Raw genomic sequence first — 10,333 nt, 5'->3', positions numbered from 1 at the left:
GCCCTAAACGGCCTTGGTCCTGTATACCTGAAGGAGCGTCTCCACCCCTATTGTTCAGCCTGGACAGTGAGATCCAGTGCTGAGGGCCTTCTGGTGGTTTCCTCATTGTGAGAAGTGAGGTTACAGGGAACTAGGCATAGGGCCTTCTTGGTAGTGGCGCCCGCCCTGTGGAACGCCCTTCCATCAGATGTCAAGGAAATAAGCAGCTATCCTATTTTTAAAAGACATCTGAAGGCTGCCCTGTTTAAGGAAGTTTTTAATATTTAATGCTGTATTGTTTTTAACACTCAATATTATTATTATTATTATTATCCTTGGTCAAACAGGTTTCACAGGTTGTTGAATCATTGCAAGAACCTTGCGGATCCTGTGATCAGAGATGATGTGCATGTGATAGGCAAGGATGCCACTATCATACCAGCACTTGGAAAATAGACAGAGAACTTTCTTATTCCAAAGTAAAAAATAACACAAAACACTGAAAGGCGAAATAAAATGTGATGCAGAACTTGGGACTGACTCCAGAACAGATATCCTCATATTTCATTCTCCTTTTCTCCTGTAACATTTAAGATCATCCAGTCTGTTTCATGACATCATCAAGCTCTGAGTCTTTGCCAACTACACCCAACATTGTGGAATGAGGGTGGGAAACCTCACCATCCAATGGCATGGCCACTTGGAGAAAGAGAGAACAATGTGGCACAAAGGGAATGGAGGAGAACTCAGTGAAAGAAAACTATTTTTGGCAGCACACCCAGGACATATATGAGCAGAGCCGGTGCAGCCATTAGGCAGGCTGAAGCAGCTGCCTCAGGTGCCAGAAGCCCTCAAGGTAGCAACCCCACTTCATTGGATGGTTTTCAGAATCTTGAGTTAGCAAAATGAGAAATGGTTAACTGTAAGGCTGAGAGAAAAGAGCAAGCATTCAGACAACTTTTGGGGGGGGGGGTTGACTAAGAAAATATGATTTTGGGAGGGTTAGAAAAAAATGTCCAACAAAATGGCATTGCAGGTAGTGATGGGACAAATGCATCCCCCCACAATTTGGCTTGGAAATGGATTGCAAATTCCCCAGTGCTCCTGGCATGTGGCCCACAACTGGTGCTGTAAAGAAGATAAGTGGCTGGGAAACTGAGAGGGTGGAGGAAGACGGGTGGTGCGTTTGACAAAGGCATGGACGGTAGACTTAAGTCCTCCATCTAAGGCTATGTACACACTATGCCTTTAAAACATATTTGAAGTACATTTTCCCACTCAAATAATTCTGGGCACTGGAGTTTGTTAGGGGTTGCTGGGAACTATAAGTCTCTGAGGGGTAAATTCTTTGAGGGAAAGAATGTGTTTTGTATGTGCTTTAAAGGTATAGTGTGTATGCAGCCTTACATTAAAATCCAAGTCCAAGAAGAACTTTTGGAACGAGACAGGAAAGCAGAAACTCAATCTACAGCACAACAATAACTCTAGTCTCATCATTCCGTTCCGATGCACAATGTATAATTGTATTTGATATTGCAAATAACCTGATTGAATAGTAGGGTTGCCATATTTCAAAAAAGTAAGAACCAGGACACCCCAAAAGTTGTTCAACTTTGAAATTCCAGTAATATCTGGGAAACTCTGGGTGTATGGTAGCCCTATAGTTAGTTAAATTTTGGATTTTGCCAAAGAAAATGACTTCTGAAAGAAGCAAGGCTTGTTATATTTAACCTAGTAATGGACAGAAGCAGTCCAGGTCGTGTTTTTTTAAAGGAACTGAAAAGCTAAGCCCCCAAATCCATATTTGAGTTTCTTAAGTACATGTCCTGATTTTTCAAAAGCACTGAACACCCATCAGCTCTTTCTGATAAAATACTCAGGGTTCTCTTGATATAGTTCTCCTAATTTAGGAGGAAACATGTGGATTTGTGTTACCTAACCCCATGCTCCCAGCTTTGAAACTTTGTCCCATCTTAGAGATGAAGTTTTGCAATTTTGAAAACAGTTTCCAGTAAGATTCATGTGGATAGAAATTCACTTTGATAATACATGTTAAATAGCAATAGCTTTCAAACTTTCTGGCTGACCCCCAAGGTATAGCTCTTCCATTTTGTTCAAGATGTCAAGAAGTGTATAATGTGGCTCTTTTTCATCTACCAAGAAGGGAACTATTGTCCGGATTCTGCACCCTTGAATCACCATTAATTTCATTGGCTTCTATGCATTAATTTCTTCAAACATGGCAATAGTAAAGCTTATCAGCTAAAAACAGAATTGAGTTCATTCTCTTAGGGAGGCACTCAATTGCCTTGCTGCCTCATGGGAACACATCGATTTTAAACTGAATGGTATTGCTGGATATTTTGAGCATATATTGAACTTGGTATGTTTAGTGCTAGCTTCAAATCAAGACCCTTTCAAAATATATTTTATGCAAGACCAAAAGGAGATGAAAACTTTGATTCAGAGAGGGACAGAGTCTGGCACCAGCATTCTGCATAACTGCTCAGGAGTTGCCATCCACAATGTATTGCTGCAAGGGGACTCTTTCAAGAAGAAAGGCATGTTCCCTGATCACTGTTGCACTAACTCTTTCCTTCCTCAGCACCCCTTTCAATTCTGCAGTTTAAGCAAGCAAATAGAGCTTGTCATCTTCACCCTGACTCATTTCTATTGCATGCCTCTCAAGGCCACTCTGGGATTGTGAATCCACCATGTGGATTGAGATAACATGTTTCCAACTCCTGATATATATAGATTGAAGTAATAATAATAATAATAATTTATTATTTATATCCCGCCCATCTGGCTGGGTTTCCCCAGCCACTCTGGGCGGCTCCCAACCAAGTGTTAAAAACAATACAGCATTAAGTAGAACTCGCCATGTGACTCATGTCCACCTTGCAGTGTTTATCTCCATCACTGTCATTGGCCACCACTGAAAGGGATCACAGGAATGGAAACTCGCTATGCAAACGACAGGATTCCTTAAGTGAATGTGATATGACAACATGGTCCCCTAAGCAATATGGTGGTGGGAGGAAACCTAGCATGGAAATGTCAGGATGGAGGTTGTGCCTAGATGGTTCTCAGGCCTTGCTCTCATGGAGGTGGGGGACCTGCACCTGAGGTGTACTGTTTTAGTACGCAATTGGTGGCTCACCTAGGTGAATGTTTCTCCACATAAACATCTCCCTCGGCATAGAAAGCTAGATGAATACATCTAGCCTAGATGTCTCTCTGATATGCTAGTCTTCTATGTGCAGGGTTTTCTTCATTGTTTGGAAGAAGATTCAGTTATGTGATTCCCCCGCTTGCAGCCTGAAGGCACTAGTCTACTATTTCAGTGAGAACTAAGCTGAGGACAGCTGCCAATGTTTTGAGCCAGTGCTTGCACATTCTCCTTAATCCCAGGTAAAATGTACCGTACTTGAAGATAAGTGTGACTTCTGAGAAAAAGGGCCATAGCTCAACAGTGGACCACCTGCTTTGGATGCAAAAGGCCCCAGGTTGAAGCCCTGGTGTCTCTCCAGGTAGGGCTGGAAAAGACTCCCAGCTGAAACCCTGGAGAGCTGCTACCAGCCAGTGTAGACAACACTGAACTACATGAACCAATGCTCTGGTTTGGTTTGTGGCAGCTAATCTTATGTGTCTATGTCCCTACATCACAAGCTGCTGAAATCTCTTCATAAATGTTTTGCCATATTGGCAGAAAAATATACAAATTCAATTGATTGTAATTAACTTTGACACCCTACAATTAGCCAGTTTGAATGACTGTATTAATAAATCCTGCGAACTAACAAGATTTGACAAACCATGTGTGACTTTGATGCTACAGGGCAGAGCCGCAGAACAAAAGAAAACATCGAATGTTCATTGACAAGCAGAAACTCTGGTGTCTAGAAGGCTTGACCTCGTCTTAAATTAAAAGGTGGTTTTCTTTTGCAAAAGACCTAAAACTAAAGATTGTTGGGCCGTAATCCAGAGTGATAAAATGGATATTGGCTTTGTTTGACAATGCTTTATTTGACAACCTCCCTGCGGCAGCTCCCACTCCTGAAGTGGCAAGCTATGTAGAAGCAGAGGGGGGTGGAGCCTCCCCTCTTTGTTGATAGAACTGGTCAGGTTGGAAATGGAGTGGAGTGAGGCCATTTTGGCTCTAGCAGAGGTGACATGCTCTCTGATGGCTTAAATGTTATGGCTTAAAAGGACCCATGGAGAAGACTGCTCTTAAAGGGTAAAGGAGCATCATCCTAACCGCTTAGGAAAGAGGCATGTTTGAAATAAATACTCTAGGAGGAAGGGAGGCTGGGTAGATTCTTTAGATTCTGTGTGCCCCCCCCCTTATGAGCAGGGCTTCTCTGTCTATTGTAAAGACAGAGGGATGACAGTTTGCACTCCAGACACAACCAGGGAGCAGCTGTATTTGTCCCAGGCAAGCAATGTGCGATACCACATTTGTTTGCTGTTAAAATGGGAATTGGACTTGTAGAGGAATGAAGTTTGGCAATAGCCCCTCTAGCTTCCAGACTGTGGCTTAGATATGGTCACATCCGTGCCATACACTTAAAGCACTCTTATACCATTTAAAGAGACAAAGGGAATCCTGGGAACTATAGTTTGTGCCAACCACACAGAGCTACAGTTTCCAGCACTCTTTGCAAGATTATCCACGACTGTTACGGTAGTGTAAGAAAGCTTTAAATGTATTGTGTGTTTTTGACCATGGCTAGGAAAAGTATCTTTTCCAGGTACTTCAGTGATTATTAATGTTATTGTTTTATTTTAAACTATGGCCCGGTGAAGTTCCCCCATAGTACAAGGGCCTGCTTTAGGTGGTACCATGAAGGAAGGACAGGGGAAGGCAGGAATTGGTGTTTGATTGGTGCTCCATGAAATTTTGGAACTGGTAAAGGAGGAAGGCGCCGTTTGGGCTCCACTTCAGGCAGCAAAATTCCTTGGGGCAGGGCTGGCATCAGAAACTGGCACTATCCTACACATGATGTTAGATATCCTGGACTTGGACTCCGGTCAAAATTATTTTCAGTGACATGATGCCCATGAGTACTGCTTTTGTGTTTGCAATAAGTAAGGTCAGGAAAGAATTAACTCCTGGAATAGGTTCATCATCATATTTTGCTTTTGCCAGTAATGAGTGGCTTGGCTGACTTACATGAGCTTCATGTGCTATGGACATTGTCTGCTATTGCTCTATTGAAAAGTTTTTCATATAAGAATATTTGGATGGGGGCGGGAAATGTTTCACTGCATCTAGTTACGAGACACTGCTTTATTATTATTCAAGGTTGTTTTTATTTCCTTGAGGGAAACGGTATTTTACATTAATGTACCCAGAGGCTAACATCTAACAGCCTCCACAGCGGAAAAGAAAGAGCCATTAGTGGGTCTTGTAATCAGGCTGATATTAATCCTTTCTAATGGCAGGAGGGAGATAAAGCTCAAAGCAGTCTAGCAGGGCAGATGATCGTTCAGGTGCACACTCCTGTGAAGAATCGCTCTTGGTGTACATGTTTGTAGCCAAAAGAATTAATTGCATACAATATAAAGGGAGGCTATCAGCTTTGTGCGAGACCCTCAAGGCTATCACATTTTATCTAATGCAAGTCGTTTCTGCCTGCGTAGCTAGTTCATCAGAATATTTCCAGAAACAGTCCACTAAGAAGATGCCACAAAACACGTGTTTACGTCTAATGGTGCAGCAATAAAACTGCTAGCACATTTGCAAAGCTAAGCAGGGTCTGGTTTGGTTTCAAACTGGGATTCCTGAATTACAGGGGCTTGGACGGGATGACCCTTGCGAACCCTTCCAACTCCGCAAATCTATGATCATTGTACACAGGTTTATATAGCACTTATAAGAGTTGCCTGAGTGAAGCTGAAACTAGCAGCATTGGTGCAAAGAACAGACTTGTGTTAGTTCTCATGTGCAACCCTGAGACTCCTTGCTTATGAGTGTTTGTTCTCTTTGCAAGTGAAAAGCAAGCAGGAAGGGAAAATGGAATGGAAGCAGCAACGTGGAAAATTTGGTTGAAAACCCATGGCACCCGCTTTCTTATTAAACAGTGGACTCTCAGTGCCAGGAATGCTTAGACCTGCACAACCACAGCTGTGCATGTCAAACTGCAAAAACTGCAATGTTGTTTCCCCCATCTAAGCAGTTCATTTTGGGGACGCACAACGACAAATGTGCAGAACCTAGAAGTGGTTTGTATATGGAGGTAACTCCAAGAGAAATTAATCTTTATAAACAGTGTCTAAAACATACTTGTCTTACCCAAATCACATTTTAACCTGAGTTTCCTTTTCATGCTTCTTTAGCACTCTTGTTTATTTCCCTGTTTACGGCTACTTTCTTAAGGCATTTCTGAGCTTATTGGTAACAAGAAAGGCTTAAAGCAAGCAATTGCTTCTTGCAACCCAGAATTGTCATCACACCTCACCATCACATTTTCACTTTTGTAGGAATGACAGATCCCATCAATCGTTCTACTTTTCTCTTTCTCTTTGTTGGCATGTGTCCATGGAATTGTTTTGGCACTTGTTATTGGATGGTTGGGGTGCGGGGGAGTTTAAATAATCCTACTGGATACCAAATATGCATGGCAATGTCTTTGTGCTCCAGACGGTTTATTGTCATCTGTCTCTCCCCCCCTCCTCCTGCTTTGTATTTGTTATTTTTGGAGTTAGACAATGGGCTTCAGATTTGAACATGATTTCAAACACAAACGATGCCAAAGTTGTACCAGTATTTTTCTTCCACATCAAATGCTATTAAGAGACATGGCTGTTTTGTATTTGCAGTGACCTTTACCTCTATACTTCTGCGTCAATGAACTGTGCTTTCTTTCTTCCTTTTTAAACAAAACCAACAAACAAAATTGCTGGTGGCATTAAAATAACAGATTTCTTCTGTTACCACATAAAATCTCGATCTATTTAATCACTTATTCCAAAGCAGACACAAAGCCCGAGCCTTCAAATGATGTGTCTACAAACAAATTAAAAACAACCGAATTCATATGCATTTTCATCAACTGGTCACATCCACACCATATATTTAAAACACATTTAAAGCATCTGGCTCACCCTAAAAAATCCTGAGAAATGTAGCTTACCCCTCACTTAGCTACAGCATCCTTAACAAACTATACTTCCCAGGATCCTTTGGGGGAACCCATATGCTTTAAAAGTATGGTGTGGTTGTGATTAGGCCAAAGGAAGGAGGATGAAAAAGTAAGAATATTAATTGCCTATTTATACCCCCCCTCTCTGGGTGGGTGTGGGTACCATGATCTCAGGCAATTTCTTGTGTGGTGCTCCAAAACAAAGTGCCTCTCCTGGGCTCTGTGATCTTGTGGGTCACGTGGTGTTTTCCACAACCCAAAAGTTGGTGTTGCCCGCAAATTTGACCATCCATGATCAAGCTGAATAGGAATCTCCACATCTCATTCCCTTCCAGTAGGAAAACAGGCCATTTATTCTCATTGCTGGGTGAGAGTTATTCTGTGGTAAGAAGCCTTCATGCCATCTTGAGTTGAGTATTTGCAAAGTCATCTTGAAGTGTTCAACTTGCTAGGATGTATTTTAACTTTTTAAAGAAACGTGCTTTGGTTTTAACCAGGGCTGCTCCCACTCTGGTCCCTTAACATCTGGGGCTCCAGCTGTAAGGCTTTCACCTTGCTCCCCACTCTCTGCTGCTCGCTGCTGAACCTGAATTGTCTCCATGACAAGATGACAGCAATCATGCCTGTTTACAGTTAATTTGTTCTGACTAGTAGAACATACACAAAAGGCTTCAATTCCCTGCATGGAAAAAAACAAACCCACCACCTCCCCTCTTGTAAGGTAAAGAATTATGTTCAAATTCCTTGAAATTCCTAGCATTTCCACTTAGGAGACCATAAGGGAGACCTTGCCCAGTGCAGGATGTTTTAACATGTAACTTGCCTAGGTGTGCCCTTGTGCTCTAGCTCTGTGCAGCTAGAAATTAAGTCATACCTACTTCATGATAGAATGGAGCCTGTTCCTATCTCAAGTCTTTTTCACTTAGATCAAATGTGTCATGTTTAATAATGTAAGTCCTAAGGAACTAATGTTTTGACAGGTGGACCGATGTGCTCGCCTCCCAATAATTCTCCATTAAAGAGCAAATTCTCACACAGGTGTAGCCACACATTTAAGGGGGTGCATTAGATTTCCTGAAAGATCCCCCCAAAAATAACAATCCCACAATTGTTCTACACAGCATGGCTGAAGGAAAGTGGTTCTAGAGAGCACTTTTTAAAATGGAGGATGAAGCAAAGCGTGTTCTCCTTCAGGGAGAGCACGTGTTGCGGCGGGGTCTACTGAGCCACCCCCTTTGTTGCTGGGTAAGTTCTCCAAGATGGCCAGGGGGCATTGATTGGATTGCCGAGTTGCTGGGGGAAAAGTTATGTTGCAATTTTGGTGGGAGGGGTAAAAGGTTTAAATACTCTGCATGCAGCCTTGTACTTTCTCTTTTGCTGTTCAACGGATCACCCGCCCACCCGCCCTAGAATAAGGGGTTGTTGCGTTGACCTTGCTATGCCTGTCATGGGGTTGTCTACCTTTGAGCGGGGGCCTGGTAGGAATTTTTCCACCTGGCAAATTGGCTGGCTGGGTGGTTTTTGCCTACTGCGTAGCAAATCGTCACAACTTGTAAGGTTGTGGTTAGGCATTGGTTATAAATCTGGTGGAGGAGGGGTTAGGATAGGCTGGGCCTGCCCCTCCATGGTTGCTGCGGAAAGGGAATTCCGTTAAAGGAATCCTGGGGCTTGCCATCTTTTCGTCCAATCCCTGGAATGGGACTAGGATCGGCAAGCCTTCGGGGAGCAGGCGGGTGAGAGTTGAGGGTCTGTGTCTCAGCTCCAATTCTTCCCCGACTTGCTTTCCCCCGCACTGTCTTTCGGTGGTGCCCGGGAGTCAGTTCTGTCCCCAGGCGGGGGGACAGATAGTCTTAACCAATGCCTAAACAACCACTCACAGTTTGTATTTTAATAAAGTTGTGGCCAAAATCATGCCAAAAATCTTAAACAAAAATTACGTGTCCGTTGTGAGTTATTTTGGGGGGTGGATTGGGGACCTCAACACGCAAATGTTATAATGTGCGAATCAAATGCAAACATCACATTAATATCGAAAGATACTGTCTTGGAAACTAACACAAACACCTATGTGGTTTTGAGGCAATTATACACTATAAAATATATCTAAATACTCACTACATGCTCCCCATTGAACAAACCAGTAACAAGATATTAATTTATTGCTTAAGGAATTATTTATTCCTATATATGTGTGAGTCTGACCAAACTGCGGGAGGCAGTGGAAGACAGAAGTGCCTGGCTTGCTCTGGTCCATGGAGTCATGAAGAGTCGGACACGACTAAACGACTAAACCACAACAATATATGTGTGTGTACACCCACCAGCACCAGATGTCCGTAGATCACTGTTATCCTTTTGCCTTAAGGGGCCTGTAGCAAAAAAGGAAACAGCTGCACACCAGTCTGATATATCATACAAAGCTTTCTCCATTCTCGATTCATAGCCAGTGGGTTACAGGATGTAAGAGGGAACTGGAGTTGCCTAATCATCGTCATGAGGCAGACTTAAGAATAGATGAATCTGCCAATTTTTAGTTTCTATCAATTTCTAATTTTTCCAGTCTTGTCCAGCTTGCCACATTTCAACATCAACTTGCAATTTTTAAAAATCAATGTTTTAGTTTGTATTTTTTCTAATAGGCAGAATTTGTATTAGGCAATTTTGCCTAGTAAACAAATTTTTGCATACAACATGACAACCTACAATACACGAGGGCTGGAGGGAGGGCATCAAATGTTGGCCTTGCACAGGGTAGCATATTACCAAGGTCTGTCCCATTCCTATTCCAAAGACCAAGATGGACCTGTATGTGCCTCACTGTGCCTCACTGCTGCATCAGGGAGACAGCATCTCAATGGCAGCTGCCCATTCTTATTCCCCTGGGGGAAATGGAGAACCGTGCAGTGCAAACAAAGGGAAGTGTGTGGATGTAAGTAGAGTGGAGGAGAATCTCCTCAGCGTTCATCTCCAAGAGCTGTGCTAAAGTACACACTACGTGCAGAGGCTGTTTTCCTGTGAAGAAACCAAGTTCAAGTACCACTTCTCCTACTTTGACTTTTGAAATTGTTTCTGTGGGTTACATGCACATTACATTTCACCAGAATGAGAGCTGCCTTATGGCAGTTCAGTAACTGTAAGCATTCAGTTCAGATCTTCAGCTGAATGTGTGGCAAGGACCACCATGCAAGCCAGTCCTTGTGCAGCCT

The sequence above is a fragment of the Podarcis erhardii genome, assembly GCF_964252035.2.
Source record: "Podarcis erhardii genome assembly, chromosome: 2".
Lineage (NCBI taxonomy): Eukaryota > Metazoa > Chordata > Lepidosauria > Squamata > Lacertidae > Podarcis > Podarcis erhardii.
The sequence above is the reverse complement of the archived record's forward strand: the minus strand, read 5'-3'. Positions refer to the sequence as shown.